At 42.3% G+C, this 23405-nt stretch overlaps 1 long non-coding RNA gene and 1 pseudogene across 1 annotated transcript; one reads left to right on the top strand and one right to left on the bottom strand.

Moving 5' to 3' along the window:
- Positions 1-23405, bottom strand: part of LOC146545404 (potassium voltage-gated channel subfamily KQT member 1-like) — a 241286-nt pseudogene that overhangs the window by 22842 nt on the left and 195039 nt on the right.
- On the top strand, positions 4383-19427 carry LOC104912476 (uncharacterized). Its single transcript, XR_794694.4, has 3 exons — positions 4383-5673; positions 6256-6469; positions 18931-19427. It is a non-coding gene; the product is annotated as an uncharacterized LOC104912476 (long non-coding RNA).

Consider the following 23405-nt stretch of genomic DNA (forward strand, 5'->3'; position numbering starts at 1 on the left):
TCCCCTCCCCCTCCCCTCTCCCCTCCCCTTCCCCCTCCCCTCCCCTCTCCCCCCTCCCCTCCCTCCTCCCTCTCCCTCCCTCCCCCTTCCCCTCCCCTCCCCTCCCCTTTCCCTCTCTCCCCTTCCCCTCATTCTCCCTCCCCTTCCCTCCTTCCCCTCCCCTCCCCTCCCCCTTCCCTTCCCCTCCCTCCCGTCTCCTATCTCCCCTCCCGTCTCCTATCTCCTCTCCCCTCCCCTCTCCTATCTCCTCTCCCCTCCCGTCTCCTATCTCCCCTCCACTCCCGTCTCCTATCTTCTCCTCTCCTCTCCTCTCCTCTCCTCCTCCCCTCCCCTATCCCTCTCCTCTCCTCTCCTCTCCTCTCCTCTCCTCTCCTCTCCTCTCCTCTCCTCTTCCTCTCCTCTCCTCTCCTCTCCTCTCCTCTCCTCTCCTCTCCTCTCCTCTCCTCTCCTCTTTCTTTGATGTAAAAGATTTTCAAAGTTTTCTTTTTAAAAGTTCCTTTTTAAAATAAAATACTACATTTCTAGGCTTTTATTTTTGCAAGTTTGTTTCTTATAATAAAAGCCTTTCATGAGAATTAAAAGACCAGTTTAAAGTTTCTATTAAAAGGGAAGAAAATGAATAAAAAACTGAAAAAAATAAGGAATCCCTCCTTGCTCCTCTGTCCCATTCACATTTGCTGTTTTTTATCAGCACAGCAACAACAGCAATAAAAGCCAGCAATGGGAGAATCCGTGACTTAAATCAACAACATAGTATGGCAGAGCTTGCAATTATCCTGGATCTGGACATTTTTTGAATAGTCAGAACCCCTTGGATTTCTGCCATGTCCTACATGATGTGGGAAGTGTGCAGCGTGAGGCCAAAGGCACCTCAGTGGGTGCAGCTCTTGCTCTGCCTCTCTGTCTGTTTTTTTTAACACTTTGGGCACCTAGATTATTTTCTCACTTGCCTGGTTTAGCAATGGAATCGGCTACAGTTTTCACACTTTTATTCACTGTTTGAGATGACATTTTATTTGCCCAACAAAATTTGGAGTACAGCTTAATCCTTCCCCCCTGACCCGCATTCTCCATAACATGAATAATGGTTAGGATTCAATTTGGACTCCATCAGGCGGATATAATCGAAGTCACTGCTGACTCTGATGCCAGGGGAAACAGAAAAAAAGCCACAAAAAACCCCAAAGGGAATAAAACCCAAACAAGCCACTCCCTCCCCCTCCAGCTCTTTCCCGGGATAAAGGAGAGTATTTTGTACTTTGCCCCGACACTTTAGCTGCAGCAGTTTGGTGTGCAGGTACAGCAACCTGCTGCTGTCACTGAGCAGCTTGGGGTGGCAAAATTTCAGGAATAATTCTGTGAGAGAAAATGCCCCAGAGCATGGAAGATTCAGCCCAGTAAGAAAGCTCCTCTTTGCCTCCGTGCTCTGTAATTACACATGCCAGCCAGCATGTGTGTTTATTACTAGGGAAGTATTAAAAAAAAAGGGAAACATTTTCAGGGATTGCACAGAGAACGGTGCAAGAGTTGCTACAGCAGTGTGCATACGCTCAAGAGGAATCCCTTTCAGTTCTTCTTTTCTTCAGCTTTATTTAAAAAGAGTTTGAAGGCTGGTTTAATTATGAAAACCAGCTCTCTAGACACCAAACAAAACGACAGCCTAGCTTAAGTTGGCACCAGGACAGATGCATATTTTGCTCGCTTCTCCATGCCAATCGGCTGTAGCTCATCCAGTATGTCAATCCAAGTTGGCTGACTGAAATCCAAGTTTAGTGGCCTGAAAATGTCTCAGTCCAGCTTTGTTTCATGTAGTAAACAGCTTGCTCTGTCCATTTCTTGAATGTTCAAAACAAAAATCAAAAGAAAGAAAATAGAATCATAGGGTAATAGAATAACCCAGGGTGGAAAAGGCCTCCAAGATCATCTACCTACCACATACCACCTATTGCCCACCTAACACCAATATTTCCTCACTAAATCATGTCCCTTAGTACCACATCTACATATTTCTCGAACACTTCCAGGGACAGTGACTCAACCACCTCTCTGGGCAGCTTGTTCTAGTGTCTGACCAGTCTCTTGGACAAAATATTTCTCCTAATATCCAACCTGAACCACCCCTGGTGCAAATAGAGGCTCATTCCTTCTAGTCCTGTTGCTAGTTACGTAGAAAAAGAGGCTAACTCCCAGTTCACCACAACCTCCTTTCAGGTAGTTGTAGAGATCAATAAGGTCTCCTCTTCTCCAGATTAAACAGTTCCAGTTTCCTCAGCCAATCCTCATCAGATTTGTGCTCCAAACCCCTCATCAGCTTTGTTGCCCTTCTCTGGACATGCTCCAGAGCCTCAATGTCTTTCTTGTAGTGAGGAGTCCGAAACTGAATGCCGTACTTGAGGTCCAGTCTCACCAGAGCTCCATACAGAGGGACAAGCACTCCTCTACCCCTGTTGGCAACACTATTTATGATACAAGACGTGATGTTATTGGCCTTCTTGGCTACCTGGGCACACTGTTGGCTTCCAGACCCATTTCTTTCACACAGTCTTCCATCCACTCTGCCCCAGTCCTGTAACATTGCCTGGGGTTGTTGTGGTCAAAGTGCAGGACCTAGCACTTGGTCTTGTTAAACCTGATGTACAACACAACCAACTCATTACTTTGCATTACAGTACTCTTTTTGCATTTTATCCCAGTGCAGTATTTCCCTCTTTTTTTTTTCTCTTCATACACTGACCATGAAATGCTGGGAAAACAGGATCCGGGTAAAAGTGTCCATGGTAAAAGTGTCCATGGCTGCTGGCACCACCACTGCCAGAGGTGGCTGGCTATGCAAAGCTGGGTCTCCTGTGTACCTTCTACAGCTCAGCAGCAAGTTGGGGTTCAAACTCTAAACCTTCCACTATAAGGTTTTGGAGGACAATGAGTGCAAAGAAAGAACAGCAAGCACTATCAGGAAGAGTTTATTGTGATTTACCATTGATGCAAATTCCTTCCACTCCCTTTCTCCCACTTCCATTTTAGTACAAATAAAGGGTCCTAGGCTCCTGAGTCAGCCAGCAGCATCAGGACTGCCAAAAGAAAACAAATCAAATGTACTGGGGCTGCCCACAGAGCAGCTTAGTCAGTTTTTCTGAGGTGAGAAAAAACAAACAACATCCTGGATGCCAGTGATGGAATATAGTTTCCTCAATAATTAAATTAAAACAAGAACTCATCTCTCTTGGTTTCCTACTCCCTGTTTCCTCCCAAAGGAAATTGAACGTCTCTGAAAACCTGAAATCTGGTCTCTGCTCAACAGCTTTCTGAGCAGAAACACTAGCCTTCTGCAGGGTACAGCTGAAACCCAGTCAGACACTTAACAAGTCAGTGACCTACTTTCTACCTTTCTCCATAGCTTTCCAGGTGCATCAGTGACTACTGGTTATTTAGGGGACATTAGTAAGGAAAAAATGAAGGAATGAAACAGGTCACCCTGAAACAAATGCCTCCTATTTATTTCCATGGAAACTACAACAGATACAAAGAGCACAAAACACTATTTCATTGAGCAAATTCACAGCTACAAAACAGTATTTTTCAGCATAATCACCACCAGTACCTATGCATTCTGCCAGAGACAAACAAGAGCCTGCATGCTGTCTTTGTAAATATCTGCACCAGTGGACGTGACCCACTGTCACCCATCGACTCTCCTGAAATGCACCACCTCACTTTGCTAACACCCATTGCTGGGTCTCCACAGATGTTCATCAAGCACTGATGAATGTCAGTGGGTGTCATTTTTTTCCTGCATGGAGGAATTCAGTGACACATCTTTGCTTCATTTGCACTTTCATGTCAGATGCCATTTTATCAAGCTGCCTCTCTGTTGCCATCTGTCACACAGAAACAAAATGTAACAGAATATTGGTGGGAAGGTTCAATCTTGACTGCCATTACCACCAACATCTGCCTCTGATGTTGCTGGCCAGCATAATAAAATAGGAGGCATTTCTTTTGGAGCACTTTTTGCATAACTTGTGAAAAAGAGGTTAAAAATGCCAGGGAGCTGGGAGGAACCCATAGGAAATCAGTAACTATTTCCAGCTGCCACTTTTCTTCTCCTACCTCCCAAGTAAGAAGTTATATGGTGTTCAAACACCACAAGAGCATGCTGCCTTTGAATCTTGTACTTAAATGCTTTATATGGACACTTCACTTAGTGGAAGTGTTGTGCAAATATTAACTTAGACTCATCTGAACCCTTGCTTTAAAACAAAGAAACCAAGGAGGATCAGGGAAGGAAATACTGAGAGAAGAGACTCAGTTCCAGCTGTTTTCCTTCAGCAAGCCTAACTGTACAGAAAGGTACTTCCAGCTGTGGAGGTGATTTTGACTGTGCAAACTATGCTCCAAAGTCCTGTGCTCTGCACTGCCCTGTGCATTTATAACTTTTTATACATAGGTTTAGGTAGGTTTATAGCTATAATCTCCTGCTTTTTAATTATAGTTAGAGGATATAAGAACAGAAAATAAATAAATGTCAGCAGTCTGTCCATCTGGGTCTGCCATGGCAGTATTCTTCTGAATAAAACTTTCCTTTTCCAAACTGCAAGGTGTTGGTATGGCATCCATCTCTGTCTGGTGCCTCTGCTAAACTTGGCATGTTTGTCTCATGCAAATCACTGGCAGCAAGTAGGCAGCTGTGCTCTGCCACGCCTTTTGTGTACTGGCTGAGATGGAGAAATGCAGACATAGTGTCAGTCACAAATATAAGAATGAGACCCTGCTGCCCCCCAGGAGAAACATGGTGATACAAATGGCTCTGGGAGACACCATGCATGTACAGCTGAGGTGTCCTGCCAGCTCAGCCACCCAGCAGGGCACGGGCAGACCAGGCATGGGTAATCCTGACCGCAGCACATGCTTCCTGTTTTTCCTTCCATCAAGAAAAAAAATTTCCTGCAAGGGGATGACTTTGCAGTCCTCTGAGCAACTCCCCAGAAGCCAGGGGATTTTCTAGGTGTATGGGCTGGCATATCTTGAAAACGTGTTTTTCTACTGCAACGTACCGTCAATACTTCTTGGGCTCACATGCAGTTTAAATTGCACCGGTGAGGACCATGCAGATTCATCACACTTCTGTGCTTAGTAAAAGGCATTGAGGGTTAGACTACTAGCAGCAGTCTGTCTCCTGTTTGCAGTCAGTTATCAGGAAATAAATGATCACCACATATGGACGTGCAAAAGAAGAAAATAGCTGGTGGGTGAGTCCAGCAGACCTTTTATCTCTTGAGGTCATTGATTGATTTGCTATGCTGAAATTCACATGAATTTTATTCCTTCACCACTTTCCAGTAAGAAGAACAGCAGAATGGTTGGGAAGGAAAAAGGAGAAGGAATAGGGAAGGAGAAGAAGAGCAAGGAATGACCAAAAGGAGTATGCTTGCTATTTGCCAGAGAAAGCTTAGCAGTGGGAATTGGAGGTGCTTTAGCTGCACTGAAAATGATCTGTTCCCACCTTCAGGGAGGGGACGGCAAAGGCTGAGTGAGAAGAGATCAGCCCCAGGGCAAGCAGTGGGTGTGTTGTCTCTAGGTACAGGGAGCTCTGCTGGGTTTGGAGGCACAGTCTGTCTGCTGAGGGTGGCAAAAGGAAAGTGTCTCTTGGAGAACTCTGAGACCTCCAAAGCTTAGGTAAGTGAACTCATTTTCAATGCAAGTACTGTTTGTTGCTAACCATAAACAAAAGTAACTTGCTGCAGAAGTGCAGATGTATTTATCAGGGAGCACAGGCATCCAAAGGACAGCCCAGTCTGCAAAGAGGCTTGCCAGACTGAAGTATTTTGTTTCTCAGCAAGACCTGGCAATTTTCTTTGTCCTTATGCTGTCCATCCACAAAGCTTGGCCCCTTTCTCTTCTCTCAAGTTTCCCTCCAAGGATTCAAACGCTAACACCACTAGATGTAAATTGGCTTTCTTCCTAGATGGAATGGGGCTGTTGGAAAGGGGTTGCACAGTGGCAACAACTTGGTTCAGCACTGAGGACAACGCTTCAAGCCTTTCCAAGCCCAAACATCAGGGGCAAAAGGCATTTATCATTGAATGTGAGGGGAATCATACAAAGATGGTGAGCAAGCTCAGCCATCACCCACTGCAGGGAGATAATGAAAACTCTGTATTGGATGTGAATAAATAGTTTACTCTTGCAACATAAAGGTTAACTGATTTCCATCAAGGTCTCTGAAACCTGATTTTTCATTCTATTTTTTGCTTTCAGAAGCATAACAAAAAAAGTCCCTCTGATTTTGGAGCACTGGAGCCATAGAGCTTTCTGAGTTTTCTCCATTATTGTGAAGATGTGGAAGGTCCTTCTGGTTTCCAAGAAAATCTGGGACTCTTGCAGCTTCCCTCCAGGATCTTGCGCCCCTATCTCCTGCCCCAATTCCAAACCCAGTCTGCCAAGTATCTCAAGACTTTCAATTAAATCTGTTGTAAGTATATTTGTGATCACTGGCAACATGGCGTCACTGGAAGAGCTCCTACTCCCGTAGCTGAAGGATTTGGGTGCCCTCTGTATTTCACATCTGCACTGATGTCCATGGCATAGTTTACTTGCTTTGTAAAATAATGTCTTATTTGCACAGTAACCTCAGCTACGGAATGAAAATGTCTTCTCTGGCCCAAATTGTGAGCTATTATAAATCTGACAGAACCCATGCTAGAGGTGACTGCACTTCAGTGGTGGGAAAAGTGATTTTAATTTTGTTCTGGCACTGTTCCCATAAACGAAACTTCTATAATATTTCTCTTTGAGATACATAGGAGTTTTGCCTCCTGTGAACCTTCAGCGTAAGGTCATCATTTTGTAAAACACTAAAAGAATGACTGAGGTGAGTGCTAGAATGAGGTTTGTTTGCCAAAGATTTTTTCTGTCTTTATGTTTGGTTTCCCTTGAGATGATGAGAGTTGACTTTTGCACCTAACACTTGAATCTTTTTCAAAACTGGCTGTGCTCGGTAGGACTCACTTGTAGAATTACATCACTGATGAGCATTTTTGATATATTGTTTATTCCACTGTGTATTTCTAGCCTAATGAGTTATAACTTTGCTGCTAATTAGGTATGCCACTGGCTGAAATTTAAAATCAAAATCCTTTCCAGGGCTGTAGCTAGCATTAAGCATCATAATGTCATAAATAAGTGTAAGCAGAGTTTGTGCTGCTCCTGCACCTGTGGGGACTTCTGCTTGCCACTCTGTGGGCCACTGTCTGAGCCAGAATAGTTGTTTGTATGGCCACAGAGGAAACTGGGAAAGGAAACTGATGCAAGTGAAACAGAAATCAGGAAACACAAATGGTTATTTTTTCAGCAGGATCAGTTCCCTGACCTGGCTCATCATGCAGCCCTGTGAACAGCTGAGCTGGCATAGTGCAGAAGATGGTGCAAGGAGAGGATAAAGTGGCTATGAGTACCCCACTGCTGCTTAGGGAAACACAGCCATAGTTACCTCTCCCATGGTCCAAGGATTTTATAACTGATGATCTGTATGCAAGGTCTTTTCCAAGGACAGATCTTACCATTAAGGAATTAACAGAGTACCAAAAGCAAGCATTAACATAACTAACTATATCTGAACACAGTTTTCAGAATGATGTCCTCTTCTGGGCCCTCAGTGGGTTGTGACAGAAAAAGGTAGATGAAGACCTTATGGCAGCCACATTCCTCTGTCTCCTGTTAATACAAGTCTTATCACCAAAGCTATGAAGAACAGGCACTCCTGTAGTGGTGGCACAAAATAATTTCACAGTTGCTGTGTGAGATTGTCTGAACACCTTGCCAGATCTCATGGGAAAGCTTTTTAATATAACTGAGCTTTTCTTATCACTCTTGTTATACAATTCCAGTGAGAATCTGAGTTTTTACTGGAATAAAAATACTAAAAAAAAAAAAAGAACCAACAACAAAAAAAAATACCAAAGGAAATTAAACCACAAACAGCTATATTCAAAAAAAAAAAAAAAAAAAAACCAAACCAAAAAAGCAACACAAAGGGTCTGGCTGGTGCCCAAGAAAACAAGGAAATTTAAAGATAAAGAAAACTGTCCTTAGTTCACCCTGTTGTGCCTGAGGACAGCTGGGGTTTCCAAAGCTGGCAAGCCATACTGTGACCCGTTCCACTGAGGGTGAGCCTTTGCTGCAGACAAACCGGACTTTCTCTCTGGCTCCTTAATGGGAAAGTCATGTGGCACCACTGAAACCCAGGCTTTGACATCTAAAAGCCCTCCTGGCCATGTGTGTGGCTGGGATGTATCCAGGGCTCCAGGCTTGCTGATGAGATGTGGAATAGCGGAAGATGCAAGCAGACTGTACTTCCCTTGGGTTAGCTAACTGGCGCCCAGTTCCCTAGGACTTCTGCCTCACACCATTGTATGGCCTGCTCCAGCCTGCCAAGCGTGAGTGTGGGCCACTGTCAAGAAAATTATACCCAACCAACACCTCCACTGACATAATTACTAAGAAAATATTCAAAATAAAGTAATCCACTTTACATGATCATTTGCTAAGTAAATGCTTTACATGGTTAATGCATTTACTGATTTTGTTATGACATTTAGCAGCATGGTCTGTATTTGCTGTCCATAATTACTGACCTCTTCCAACCTTGTAACATCTTGGAGCACCAAATTCACTCTTTCTAATTTTTATACTTTTGTGATTCTGGTTATTTTACTAATGCCACAGGCCTCCAGAGAAGCTAGTTCTTAGAATTTTGTCTCATAACTCAATAACTTTGTGCTATCTATTTCATTTATTTCTGAATACTTTAAATATCAAAGGATTTTCTCTACCATTCTTCTGAGCATATGTGGTGAATGCATGTGCTTTCATTCAAAATAAAATTAAAAGGCACAGATCTTGAATGCGAAAATGTGCCAAAGCACTGGGTAAAAATCTGTTATTTCCCCATCTGTGAGTTCTGCATCTCGGGAAATGCTCATTGCGTTGTTTATGTCTTAGCAGAGAATAAAATGCACATATGTGATTTAGATGTTCAATTCGTTTGCTGCTTGCTGCCCATTAAACAAATAAGCTGCAAGTTTATTTTATTTTATTTTATTTTTCTTTCTCACTGCCACATAAATTTAGGCTCTTCTAATTCTCCTGTACTCACTTAGACTCCAACAAGATTTTCTACCATGAACTGAAATGCAAGCAATAAAGCCACTGAACCAATACTTTCAGGACTGCTATATTATAAAGACAGAAATTGTTTATAAGTTATCAGAACTCATCATACATGTTGATACAGTATGCAGTTTCATGCTCCAGAAATCAGATGGATTCAGGCCTAAAAACCCAGTTCAATTATGAGCACATTTCTTAAAGAAAATTAGGTGCAAAGGCCTTGCAGCCCCTTTCACAAGACAGATGTTGTAAAATCCTAGGCTTTTTAGCAGTTTTCAGGGGAGTTGGGAACTTAGCAGCCAGTTCAGAGGGAACATTCATTAGCTTGACAAACCGAACTCCTCCATAGGTCGCCAGCCATGAACTACTGGTGAACCTTGATTTCCAAGTGGGGTGGAAACATGGGGAGCTGAACTGGGCCTCCCATGTCCAGATAACAGCCTTAATTTCAGACCTGTTGATTATTCTGGTGTCTGGCTTTCTTTTTTGACATGCAACATTTCAAAAGGTTTCAGTTTAATTCAACATGAAAGAGAAATTTGTGGAAGCTTGAAAAAACTTGTCTGTATGAAAAAGCTCTTTCTCGCCCATCTAAAAGTATTCTGTTTTCTCTTGAATGAGACTAGTGGTTTTCAGGTTTATCTAAATCTTTCCCACTGGAAGGGAGACTCCTGCACAGTGAAGTCATGAGAATAGCTTGCTTTTATTTTTTGTTGTGCCTTCATTAGTTGTACACAAACTTCTCTGCACTGGATACTGCTGAACGACAAATGCTGCTATTCAGCATGGTTTATCCTAGAGGAATTCTTTTCATTGTCTATTTGATGTTTGATTTGATAACTTTATTACTGCCAGTTATTTGAAATTACATTTTTCTTATTTTGGACTTAATATGCATCTACCTCTACCAGGAGAACCTGTAGCACCGTGTGAACCTTGTTTTTTAAAATGTTGATGTCCAGACTCGTACTAGTTTTACCAGCTTCTGAATAAGGAACACTATCTTCTGCCTTTTCTATTGATTCATAGCCATATGACTCACTTAAAGAGTATCATGCTGCTCAAGCCGTTTGTCATTTGGGCCTTATTACATATTTTTTCATTGGTCAAGTCAAAATGCAGGAAGCTCCTAGAGAGTTACTATGAACTGGATATATACATAAATAATACTGGTAAAAAGTACTTCCTCTTGAAACTACTTCTGTCTCATGCCACTGTTCGTTAGATAGTTTGCAGTCTGAACTTTCCCAGAGGAAGCCTCCTTTCAAACCCTGGCTATGCATCTCAACTATATTTCCCAAAAAAGAGAAGGATGAGATCTTCACATTTGTTTTAACCTGCTGTTAATAGATCTGTTGGAGTGCCACAACTCCAATGTATAAACAGTGCTCTGAGCTATGGCATCAGCTCACTTCCTCCATGGCTCTGACTCACCAGCACACAGCGCCTGACTTCCCCCTTTCCCCCCACACCAGAACTGGGTGATGGCCTTCTGCTTTGGGGCAGGATTAGGCAGACACAGGTGGCACCACCTGCTGCATGCAAGCTCTCTGCCCGGGTTTACCCTGCTAATGACTCCTAGGCACTTAAGAGTCTACTCAGTTGCTGAAAGAGAAGTGCCAAAGCAGACAATGGGCTTCTTGTAGTTGTTCAACGGTATTACTTGACTTTATTATCAACTAGCATTTGGCATAACTTGTGGGGCAGGATGTAAATGGTGCAAACGTTTGGCTGTGCCTCTCCAGAAAGGTGAGTGGAAGAGTTGCATGTTTATGCTGCTCAATAACACATCTTCTCTTTGCCACAAAATCCAACCTTCACATAGTGATGTGAAATTCTGAAGGTTCTAACATAGCCCCTACAGGTCAATGGTATGTATCAGATGATTTGCTTTATTTTTGTTCTTTTCTTCTATGCTTTCCTCTATTTTGGGTAAAGCATCTTATTAAACATGTTTCCCATTAGTAGAGCCTAGAACCTCACTAGCACAAAGTTGCTGCACACTAGAAATGCTGCCAGGCTACCTTCATTGACAACCTGAGGTTAAATTTCAGTGAAACCGTCTAATGATACAGCTACTAAAAAGTGGGCTCTAGGAGACTTCATGTCAGCCTTTTAGCACCCAAAGGGGGCCTGCAAGAAAGATGGGGAGTGATTTTTCTCGAGGGCATGCAATGATTGGACAAATGGGAATGGTTTTACAGAGAGGAGATTAAGGATAGATGTTAGGAAGAAACTTTTCACTCAGAGGATCGTGAGACTGTTCAGAGAATTTGTGGATGCCCCCATTTCTGGAGGTATTCAAGGCCAGGTGGGATGGGGCATTGGGCTATCTGATCGAGTAGTTGGCAACTCTGCCTATGGCAGGGGTGTTGGAACTAGATGGTCTTTAAGGTCCCTTCCAATCTAAGCCATTCTATGAAACTGAATACCTGAATTGATGGCTGCAGATATTGTCAAAGTTTTCATTAGCTTGTGCGTGGTTCTCTTGAATAATCTGAAGAATCAGCATTGAATTGAATAAAGTTGCTTGATGTGTCCATGTGTGAATGCATGGGAATGTTGAGGAGAAGGCTGCAGAAAGGATAGCTGTTCTGCAGCTTGGGACAGCTAGTCTTCTAGACTGCTAGAGGCTGTGATTCAACATTTAGTTCTGCTTGTTTTTCTTCAGAAAAGACGAATATATTTTCCACTATTATTTTTCCCTTTTAATATCCACAAAAAAGAAAGTGCTATTCAGGACAGTATCATTGCAAACAAGAGATAAAACAAATGCCAAACCAAGATGCTTTAGCAATGCCGACATCTTCAGATCAGGAAGGGAAAACTAGGCCAGAGGCAAGAAAATCTGTCTCGTCTTTCGACCACATGACATTCAGAGAAGTAAATGAGTCAGAGAATTTTAATGTCAGCAGGTTTTTAGGTTTCAAACATTTGCTACGTTTTGTGATGTTAGGGAATGAAGAAAATTGAAAAATAGCCCTGCAAGCTGAAGCCAACACTTTAGCTACACAAATTTGTAGTCTAGTAAATAAAAATGTCCTTGTGTTTAGAAATGGACGCATAGAGAACACAGCAGTTGCAATTGTTTTGGCTACTGATATACAGTTATTTAAAAGCAAGAGGTGGGGTTTTGAATGAATTTTTTTTTTTCTCAGTTGCCTTACTTGAAATCAAATTGATCCGAATTGAACTGTCTAAAGCACAGACTCTGAAGATTGTGCATTATTGCTCATGCTGACAAGGGATTTGGCATTGCAGTGAGTTCTTAATATTCAGCATTTAAGGACCCTCTTGGATTTATGACTGAATATACAGTCTCCAAAACTTTCAAATCCTTGCTTAACTTGGACTAAACAGAAAAAACTTATCTATAGTGTTTCCCACTAATGTGGGTGCACATGTGCACTAGGAAAGTCTTCTCATTTTGCAGCCATAGGGAGATAGTCAGTTTAACTTTCATTTAACTGAAGAAGCCTGAAGTTATGCAAATAGATAAATTTATCATTCAGTATTTTTCCAGTTGAACTCTGGAGGGATACCTATTTCTCAGTTCCCTGGGTGCTGGGTCAGACTCTGGGCTGTTTGTACTCCATACTTTACCTACAGACCTCCTCATGTGTGTACCAAAGGGCAGAGAGGCTAACCTTGGTTATCAAAGTTTAATCCTGGCACTGTGGAACAGCACATTGCAGGAATTGAGATTAAGTGTATACTGCAACAGATTTTGTGGCGTATTACAGTCTTTCTACAGTTAACCTGGATTTCTGATGTTGCTCATAGCTTTTTCTGACCTGAGAATATAGGCCACTGTGGTAATGATATATATTGTATGAGCTTGTATTGGGCTTATGTAGCAGGGAGATTGCAAAGGGCAGCTGGCCCATGTCAAAAAGGGATAAGCTTCAGTCAGCTCCAAAGAATGCAGCAGGTGGATGTGGTCTGAAGGACATGGCCCATACAGATCCCCTTCAGTAGCAGGCCCAGGGCTGGAGCTGTAGCCTGTGGAGAGGAGATCATGGTGGTTCTGTAGCTTGTGGAGTCTTGTGCTGGAGCAGTTTGCTCCAGAAGTGTGATCCCTGTGGTACAGACCCATGTTAGAGCAGTGCTTGAATATATGCGGTGTGGAAGCCCACACAGGATCAGTTCAGGTAGGACAGGATTTTGTGGGTAGGATACTATACTTGAGCAGGTGAAGGACAGTGAAGGCTTTAGTTTTTACTCCTCCAATCTGTTAGCAATAGGCAATAAATTACATTAATCTCCCTAGAGATTTTCTTCTTCTTCTTCTTTTTTTTTTTTTTAAGATCTGGAGCTTTCCTAAAATCAGGTGGCAATCCCTTTTCTTCTGAAGGACCTCACTAGATCCAACTCTTTGATAAGAAACCGTGGCATAGGACTACTGACTGTACAAGCACCCAGTAGTTTGGGCACCCACTGAGATCTGGCCAGCTTTTCCCTTGCCAGAGGGATGAAAATTCACATCTGCAGTGGTAGATCTTTCTGGGAAAGAAATTATGCCCCCACTTATTCCAGCTAAATGCATCTTTCATTGCTGGGAGTCATGTGGAGAAGGCTGGGCAGGAAAGAGGGAAATGACCTTACCTTCTCAGGACAGCCTAGCAAGTGTGATATTTGTAGGGGAAAAATGTGCCTGACACCACCCTGTTAGGAACTGAAGGCAGATCCCCTGTACCCAAGGGAATATAATCTTTGTTAAAGCAGGAGTCTTGCCACCTCTGTCACCCGCTGGGCTCTGAAGGAAAGCCACGCTTACCACAGCACTTCATACAGAGCATCATTCAGTGGATTTGCTTGGGGATGACTAAATGAATCAACTCATTTTTGTGAAATATATAGAAAAAGACCACATCTGTGGTCATGATAGGACTTAACTATGAGTCGGGCTCTGAGCTACACTGTTCTTTCAAGACCAAGGCACTGCTGGACACACCCAGGAATACACATCAAATACCAAGGGAACATTTATTTCATCCTGTTTGCAAGCTGTGGGTGCTGGGTCTAAATTTTGGGTGTTATTTTGGATGCCTAAATCCTTTCATAGCTCTTGGTGTGCCTACAAAAAGCCCATTCAAAACCACAGAAACACTCTTGTTAACGACAAGATGACAGCCAGTCCTACAAGGATCAGGGCTAGTATGACCAGGGTGTTCTGTATCATGGAAAGAGAACCTAAGAAAAACCACAGAATCATAGAATTAGAATCATGGAATGGCTTGGGTTGGAAGGGATTTTCAAAGATCATCTAGTTCCAGAATTCCTGCTGTGGGAAGGCTTGCCAACTACTAAATCAGATACCGAGGACCCCATGCAACATGGCCAGCAGCTCCAGGGGTTGGGCATCCACAATTTCTCTGAGCAACCTGTTCTAGTGCTTCACCACTCTCTCAGTGAAAATGTTCTCCCTGACATCTAACCTAAATCTTCCCTCTCTTAGTTTAAAACCATTCTGCCTTGTCCATCATTATCTATCCATGTTAGAAGGTGATTTCCCTCCTGTTTATAAGCTCCCTTTAAGTACTGCAAGGCCACAATGTGGTTTCTCTCAAGCGTTTTCTTCTCCAGGTTGAACAAGCCCAGCTACCTCAGCCTGTCTTTGTAGGAGTGGTGCTCCAGCCATCTAAAGATCTGCTGATATATACAAGTATATTGAACCCTCTGATCGTTGTGGCTCTCCTCTGGACCTGCTCCAAAATCTCCACACCTTTCTTGTGCTGGGGCCCAGTATTGGAATGCAGTACTTAACTGGGGTCTCACGAGGGCAGAGTAGAGAGGGACAATCACTTCCTTTGCCTTGCTGACTACTCCTCTTTCAATGCAGCCCAGGATACAGTTGGCCTTCTAGGCTGCAAGTGTACACTGCTGGCTCATGTTAAAATTTTCATCCACCAAAAATCCCAAGTTCTTCTTGGCAGGGCTGTTCTCAAGGAATTCTATTCCCAGTCTGTATGTATGTCTGGGGTTGCCCCTGACCCAAGTACAACATCTTGCACTTGGGCCTGCTGAACCTTATTAGGTTGACATGGGCCTTCCTTTTGAGTTTGTTCAGGTCCCTTTAGATGGGACACATCCACATATACATCCAGTCTCATGAGGCAGTCTCAGACTTGCTTTTCTCTTACAGTGGGAGGGATTTTGCTCCACCAACCCCCAGCTAGAATCTTAGGGAAGTAAGGGATGTGAGAGATGTGAGAATTCTAGCTGCCAGTGAAGATTGAGGCAAAGAACTTCTTGAGTATCTCAGCCTTCTATATGTCTGTTGTAGACAGTTTTTCGTTCTCATTTCCCAGAGCAGGTACACTCTCTTTGGCCTATCTCTTCTCACCAATGTACCTATAGAATCCCTTCTTGCTATTTTTCGCATCCCTTGCCAAATGCAGTTCCACCTGTGCCTTAGCTTTCCCGATCTCATCTCTGCATGCCTGGACAACATCCCTGTATTCTTCCCAGGCCACATGTTCCTGCTTCCATTGCCTCTACATTGCCTCAAGAAACCCTTCTTAGTTTTTTGCCCATTCATTCAAGTTTTCTGCCTCCTCTGCTTGTTTTCCAGCACACATCCAAGTAAGTGGTTGAAATCCCCCAGCAAATGTGAACCTGTGAGCACAACACTTCTTGTAGTTGAAGCAAGAAGGCCTTATCCACCAGATGTCCTTTATTGGTCCAGTCTTTAACTTCCACCCACAAGCTTTCAACCTGTTCATGGTTGTTTCTCAGAGGCGGCTCTTCACACTCTATATACCTCTTAAGGTAGAGGGCAACTCCCCTGCCCCTCCTTCCTTGCCTCTTTTGCAGAACTCAGTCATCATACTCTAGTCATGTGAATCATCCCACCACATTTCTATGAACTCAGTGGGGTCATAGTTCTCTAACTGCATTGTGGGTTGCAGCTCCTTCTGCTTATTTCCCAAGCTGCATGCATTGATGGAGAGGCACTTCAGCCAGGTTATTGGCAGCATTACCTTCTCAGAGGAGCCGTCTTAAGATCCTTTGGGACAATTCTGAGGATTATCCTTACTATTTCCTGAAATGACAGTGTTCCCTGGCCATTCTCTATCACACAGAACTCCATCCTCTTCCCCCATCAAATCTAGTTGAAAGCTCTGGTAATAAGCCCAGCCAGTTTGCTTCCCACAAAACTCTTGCCCCACCTGCTCAGTTGTGTTCCATCTGATAACCACATGCTTGGTCTCTCAAAGATTTATGCAAGATAATGGAACCCAAAGCACTCATCATAACACAGTCCTTCAGCCATCATTTGTCAGCCAGTCCTTCACCTGCTTGATCTCCTCCTTCTTTGCCTTTTTTTTTTTTTTGGTAGCACTAGTTCTAATGTTGTACCTTGGTTAGATCTGCTTAATGTGTTTGTTTCTTCTTGACTTTTACCCACACCACCTACTTTTTTCAGTCCCAGAGCCTCATATCTGTTGATCAGGGGTGCTATAGAGGTAAAAGGGAGATGGCTGCTTCTGCTACAAGCAGAGAAGAGGGTCTCTATCACCTTGTGTGTTACTGTGGCCTGTCTTCTCAAGGTGGGAAGCTTGCTTAGTTCTTTTGTCTTGCAGGGACTTAGGACAGGGCTAAAAAAATGAAGGAGTCCCAAGCACAGCATCAGCACTGATGGCAGCAGAAGCCCCTTTTTGTTTCTAGGATGTCCATTCATAATCCTAGTTCCTGTAGTCCAGTTTCCAGTCAGTCAATTTAACCTCCTTCTACAGAACTCCCTGCAAGCCAGAGCTCTGAATGCACATCCTATATTCCCAGCAGTGAGCATCTCATTGCTTCCTCCTACTGTGGTATCAACAGCATTTCCCAAACTTCTGCTCTTGTAATGCATCTGGGACAAAGACTTGCACACAACAGCAGAAGCACTAGCAGAAGAAAACCAGATAAGCTCTGGGACAATGTTTTTTATTTGTGTGTTCCCTTAAAACCCAGAAATCAGCAAAACTAGAAGCATTTGTACCACTCTCTGATTGAGTCCTAAGGAGTGGTTTATGTACTCGTTAGTGAGATGACAATCATGTGATGGAACTGCCAGTGCTAATGAAGTCACCCGTGGGACAAAATGGCACCAGCTGTCATCCCACAACACCCGGCAATCACCAGCACAGGAGCACAAGGCAGCAAAAGAAGAGCACCATGTGCGCAAATATAATTAAAGGGCTGATGCTGACACTGATAATATCCAGTCACTAATATTGGATAAGTTCAGTGTAATGCCTTGTAAAAATCTGTTTGTCACTTCCAGCTGTTCACACTCACATCTAGTTACCAAGCCTGGAGGACTCAGATGTATGTAATTAGCATCCCGGCCCTGTTAACATTCCACTTTCTTTCATTCTGATGAAGCATCATATTTTAAAGTGGTCAACAATGAAAAGCTTGCCCATTTTCAAATTATTTAAATGTATTAATCATGCAAACCATGTTTGTCATATGTTGTACTAAGGGAACTGTCATATGTTGTACTAAGGGAACTGTTGTACTAAGGGACGTGTTTTAGTTGGGAAATGTTGGTCGTAGGTGGACAGTTGGACTGGATGATCTTGGAGGTCTCTTCAACTTTGATGATTCTATTATTCTATGATTTAACTTTGGTGGACATGGTGATTAGCAGATAGAACTGTGCAATATAACTGCCAAAAGTCCCACCTCTTTATAACTATATATGAAATAAGAGAGAAAAAAATCTTTAGCTTAGTGAACAACTCAAATATATTTTTGCAGCTGCCAAGGTTCTCATGAAGATATAAACAAAATCTAAAGGGATACCATGCATGTGTGTGTTGCATTAGGATATCGTATTTAGAATAGTGCTAACATCAGTTTTGTTGGAGGCTGAATGGTGGAAGAAGAGGGTGAAGACCTGTCAGTCTTGCCTTTTGGTCAGTTCTGCGTTAATATAACCAAATTCATTTAGGGGGTCAGGTTCTATGTCATAAATTGCTGTTCTATTTTGTGTGCATGTGTACATTGTAGAATAGCTGGATTCCCTCCTGTAATTCTCAGGAGGATGAGGCTGGAGTGACTAGTGAGAAGGTGCTGCTCCTGCCAGCACAGGGACATGCTGTAGTTTGTAAGCATCTGCCTTCCCTCCCAGCCTTGTCCAGTTAGCACAGGTCCGATATAAAATCTTTTAAAGAGTCTGTGTCCCTGCTGTGCCCCGGGTGTAGTCTTACAGTTGACTTAAGAATGAGTGGGCAGACAGGAGCTCAGGCACAGGATAAAATCTAGTTTCACCACTTGGCTGGTGCCAGTTCAGCTTTAAGGGCTGCAGGCAAAAAGTGTAAAACTAAAACTCAGCATAAAGAGAATTCTACTGAAAGAGAGCTAACTGAAAGTCAAACATTTAATGCAGAGCCTGAAGATATGATTAGGAATTGAGTTTGTGCTGATGAGAGCTGCCAGACTGCTAGCATTGGGATGGGAAGCATCTTGTGAAGCCTCTCCTAAGCCACACAGGCTCTGTCCAAAATTGTGTAACACTGCAGTTACTTTCTGTTGGCTGAAAACCATGTAGGCATTAACTGTAGAAACACTAAGTGTTGGAGCTGTTCATCTTTCAGTAGCTGGACTTGATGCATTAACCTACTGCTTACAGGCCTCTCATCAAGTGGGAATTATTTTCAGGCAGCAATATTTTATCCTAAACAAATAAGAAAGATTTGACTTTCTATAATTAGTTCAAACACCTCCAACTACAGAATGAGATTTCTTTTATTGAAACATTTTCTCTTCTAGGTGCCATATTTCCTTTTCATTTTGCCACACAAATTCCAAGACTGATCAAAGACTGAAATGGGATCCCAGCTGAAAGTGGTTATGAGAAGCTGAAGATAATAAATATTGTAAGACCCCTAAAATGAGTGGCTCTCATAAAAAATGAACAATTGGGAAATATCTTTGCAAGTCCTGTTTTGAGTTCATTTAGTAAATCAACTGCACAACATCTGAAGAGCTAGAGTCGTAATTCTCCAAAAGCATCTTAGTGCTGTTTCTACTTAGAGATTTTTAGAAAATTTTGTAAATAAACAAATGGCTTCATGATATGTATTAAATTCAGACTGAACAAGATTAAGGTCCTGGAGCAAAACAAAGTACACAATAAAATAACTACTGCAAGTTATAAATCACAGTTTATAAGTCACAGACTATAAATCACAATTTTCCTTCAAAATCACCCACTTTTGCATTTCATTTCTGAGGCTGATGGCCTAATTCATGTTCAAATTATCACCTGGCACGTGTAATAAATTCTTAAGATGAATGAAAAAAGAAATATTATTTTATTCTATTAATTATATTGGAAAGTGCTATGCAGCAAGTGAAATACACATCCTCAGATGAACAGAAATAAAACAACTTCCTGTTCCTTGACAGCCTACTTCTCCATCTTTTAACAAAAATGTTCAAAGAAAAATAAAATATATTTTCCTGGAGAAAGAGATGATTTGGACTTTTTTTTCCCCTAAAGATTGAATCTGAAGCATTTGAAAAATTGTCAGGAGCCATGTTTGAAATCTTTAAAGAACATTAAGGCTAACAGGCTAAATATCTTCCCCTGAGATGCAGATTGACTAAATAATGTCCAGTCTTTGAAAACCTTGGATTGGATATACTCCAATTTTGTGCTTGGAGAAAAGAGCCTTAATGAGTCTTTGGTATCTGCTTCTATTGTTCAACATAACATCTTGAGCTGGGTAAAAGATGGATGTAATTTGTGAGGATCGAAACCTAAGGCAGCAGGTCTTGCCCTAATATGCACTGCTTCAAAGGCTTCCTGGGAAGCCTTGAAGATCAAGGCCCAAGGGGAAGATCAAGGAGATGGGAATGAACTATCTCAGTCTGACCTGCTCTTTGGTCAAGCCATCTGGGGAGATGGCATGTGGGGACTTCTAAGCCGTTCTGCTGCCAGATCTAGCAAGCCCATGAACTCCCAAGTTTGGGTGGTATTATTGCTGCTGCCTCTCTCAAAGCTCAGCGGCTTCACCCTCATAGGGAACAAAGGATGTGTGAGGTCATAGGCTACTGCCAATGGGGAAATTCACCCTTTCACTGAAAAGAGACCTTGAAAGATGCCTCTTTTTTTGCCTCTTCTTTTTTAACCATTTTGACTGGAAGGAAATGTTTGATCAGAATTGATAGATGCCCTTATGCTGTATCATTGCTGCAGCTGATGCCAGGATTGAAGACTTACCAAGATACACATTTCATTTCTCAGGGTTATCCTGAGGATGTATACCTCGGTAGATTTGGACTGCCTAGCTGGGTATCTTCCTAAAGGGGTCCACTGTCAGTGGCAGAGGAAGAAGCTGTAATGCTACCGAATCACATAGGAAAGTTTTAGTGTAATTGTCTGAAAAATAACAAGTTGTAACACATTTCACAGACTCAGCAAATACCTAAAATCCCCATCAGGTTTGATTCAGTGATGAGAGAGTCACCTTGAGAGATGACAAGTTCAACATGTTTATAAAGTTCCCTGGGATTACAAAATATTATTACTCCTGGGTGAAAACAAACATGGAAGTACAAAAGGCAGCTTTGCTTAAGCCCCAATGTAGTCTTGCCTCCAAGAGTACACAGTTCAAGTTTACCTCCTTTAGAGTAGGCTATTCTTTGTATCTAAATTGCTTCACAATTGGCCCCCAAAGTGAAAAGTACCTCAGATGAAACATGGAAACTGATCAGCAAGTTCTACCAAGTCTGCAACATCCAACCTCCCAAATTTAGACTAAGCTGAGAAACGTAACGGGAATTCTTACTGTTTACAAAAACAATTACTGTTGTAACTTCAAAGTGACTCAGCCAGCTTTCTGCATACTTCATCTGCTTTTTACATTTCAGTAGCGTACTCAAAATATATTGCCAGTGTATTCTTCCATTACAATAAACATTCAGCAGCTGTGCTGCTTCTGATACCTAAACCAAGTCACTGAAAGCTGATGTGCACATCTCTGTCCCTTTCTGCAACTGATAGCCTCTTCTGGCATCTGCTGAATGGACAAGAGAATGAGCCTGAAGGATCCCAGTTTGGATTTCCCTTGCAAGAAGTGTTTATGGAATTTACGTGACTAAATTTATGTGTTGTATTCTGAGAAGGAGATGTAGCATGGGCTGGGGTTCTGCTGTGGTACGGGCCAGGTAAGCAGAGAAGAAAGGAATCTTTGGCTGCTGTGGCGTAGCAGTGTGCAGCCCAGCACTACTACCAGCACTGCACCTCTCTTTTGTTCTGTCCAGAACCATTTGACCTTAGGAAGAAGGCTTTAATTATCCTATTTTTTGCCGGCTGGGAAGGAGGACAATCAGCTTCCCTGAGCTACAGGGGAAAGACGCTGACAGACCATGCTGTTTGTGTTTGTATTTCTGTTCTGAGCTCTGCTTTGAAAAAGACATATCACATTTTTACAAACTACTGTGTTGTATAAGCCAGCCCTGTGATACAGTCTACAATCTCACAGAAGCAGTCTCTGGATATTGGAAAACAAAGGCAAAAGAAGATTTGCTGTGGGTTCAGCAGCTACTTGCGCTGGCAGGAGCAAATATCTGCACAAAAGTAAAACAAGGAAAACATCCATCTATACTATCCAAGCTCCAGTTTGAGTAATTCAAGGGTTGCTTTTTTTTTTTTTTTTCCCCTCAGCTCGTTTGTTTCAGTCCTAACACTGCTTGTTTTTCAAATTGACTACTTGCTGCAGGAATTTTCTTCTAATTTAATGGGCAGATGGAGCTTATTAAACATGTCTTTCCACTGTAATATTTTATCTCAGTATTCAATAATGACCCATCTGTAAACATCTCTATAACTAGCACCTTTAGGCCATGGTAGAACTGCCTGCTGCAACCTATGTGGCAGGGATACTGATTAAGTACCATGCAGCAGCTTAAGTCCAGATTTTCTTTAGCACATTTTTTTCCCTGCTTCCTAATCTCTCCTGACATAATGTTGAAAGTTATTACTTAGCTGCATAAAGAGAACCAGCTGCCAAATATTTACCTGCTTACATGTGGGACCATGTAGTAAGTAGTTGTTGCTGCAAGCCAAGGTGAATGCCCAGCTTCCAAAAAAGCCGGTTTTAGTCACCTGACTCAACTGTCTACCTGGGGTAAATAAATAAAAGTCTGTCCTCCTTCAAAGAACAACTGAGATTCCTCCAAATACCATTTTTGACATCCAAATTAAGGCTGAATGAGCCTTAAATCCCTTTTGAGAGCTGTTGGAAAATTGTATTTTTAGCAGCCACAAGTAAGTATTTAAGTAAACATTTAAATGCGGGTCTTGCTGAATAGATGCAAGGAGATTGTCAGTGCTCCTCTGCGAAGTGTATCTTCTTCAGGTTGTACAACAAAACTGCTACCATCTAAACTCCAACCTCCACCCACAGTGCTCTCGTCATAAGTTACAAAATTTTCTGCTTCTCCATTTTTCCACGTGTAAAGACTCTGAAGAAGTTTGAGTCTGCTGAAGTCTTGTACTATTGAAGTCACTATGAGGTTATCACTTTTACAGTGGAAGAAAAGACTGCCTACAGGGCATAGGCTATATGCGTCTGGAGTAAAATGTCCATTTTCCCCTTCTGTCCTGAAAATAACAGGAAACTGTACCAAAGGTTTTGTGAGACTACTCAGAAAGAGCATCTGGGAAAAAACCCTTAAAGAAACTTGTTCTTCCCTCCCTCATGACTCATAGGCAGGATTTTGCCAATGTTACTTTGTACTAGATATTTTCTGCTTTGGTTGGTAGACTCCTGTGAGATTTGTGGATTTCTTACTGGGCTCTCAGGGCTCTGGTTTTAGGTTTGCTACGTGCTTGAGTTTGCTGCTGAAGAGCCATCAGTGGATTCCCACCTGCCCAGGGTCTCAGAATTGAAGAAAGATTGAAATACATGAATGCTACTGCTGCTTTAAATTAAAAGATAACTTTTGATAAACAGAGATCCAGCCATTTAAATATCTGAACTAGAGTTATCTGGATGGCTCTTTACTGACCCCCTGTATCCAAGCTGGGTAAATCTGGTCAGTCAGAGGGGGTGCTTTTCTGAGACTTACTAAAAGAAAAAGCCTAATTCACAAGTCATTTATGCTATATATTGGCAGCAAGATTTATAGATGTGGGAAGGGTTAAAACACTTGTTAATGGATAATTCCAAGCATATACTATTTACTTCCCCATAGAAGGACTGAAAGTGTTAGAAATATAGTTCTCCTCCCTTCTG

Source organism: Meleagris gallopavo, chromosome 1, assembly GCF_905368555.1.
Source record: "Meleagris gallopavo chromosome 1, MGAL_WU_HG_1.1, whole genome shotgun sequence".
NCBI classification, from domain to species: domain Eukaryota; kingdom Metazoa; phylum Chordata; class Aves; order Galliformes; family Phasianidae; genus Meleagris; species Meleagris gallopavo.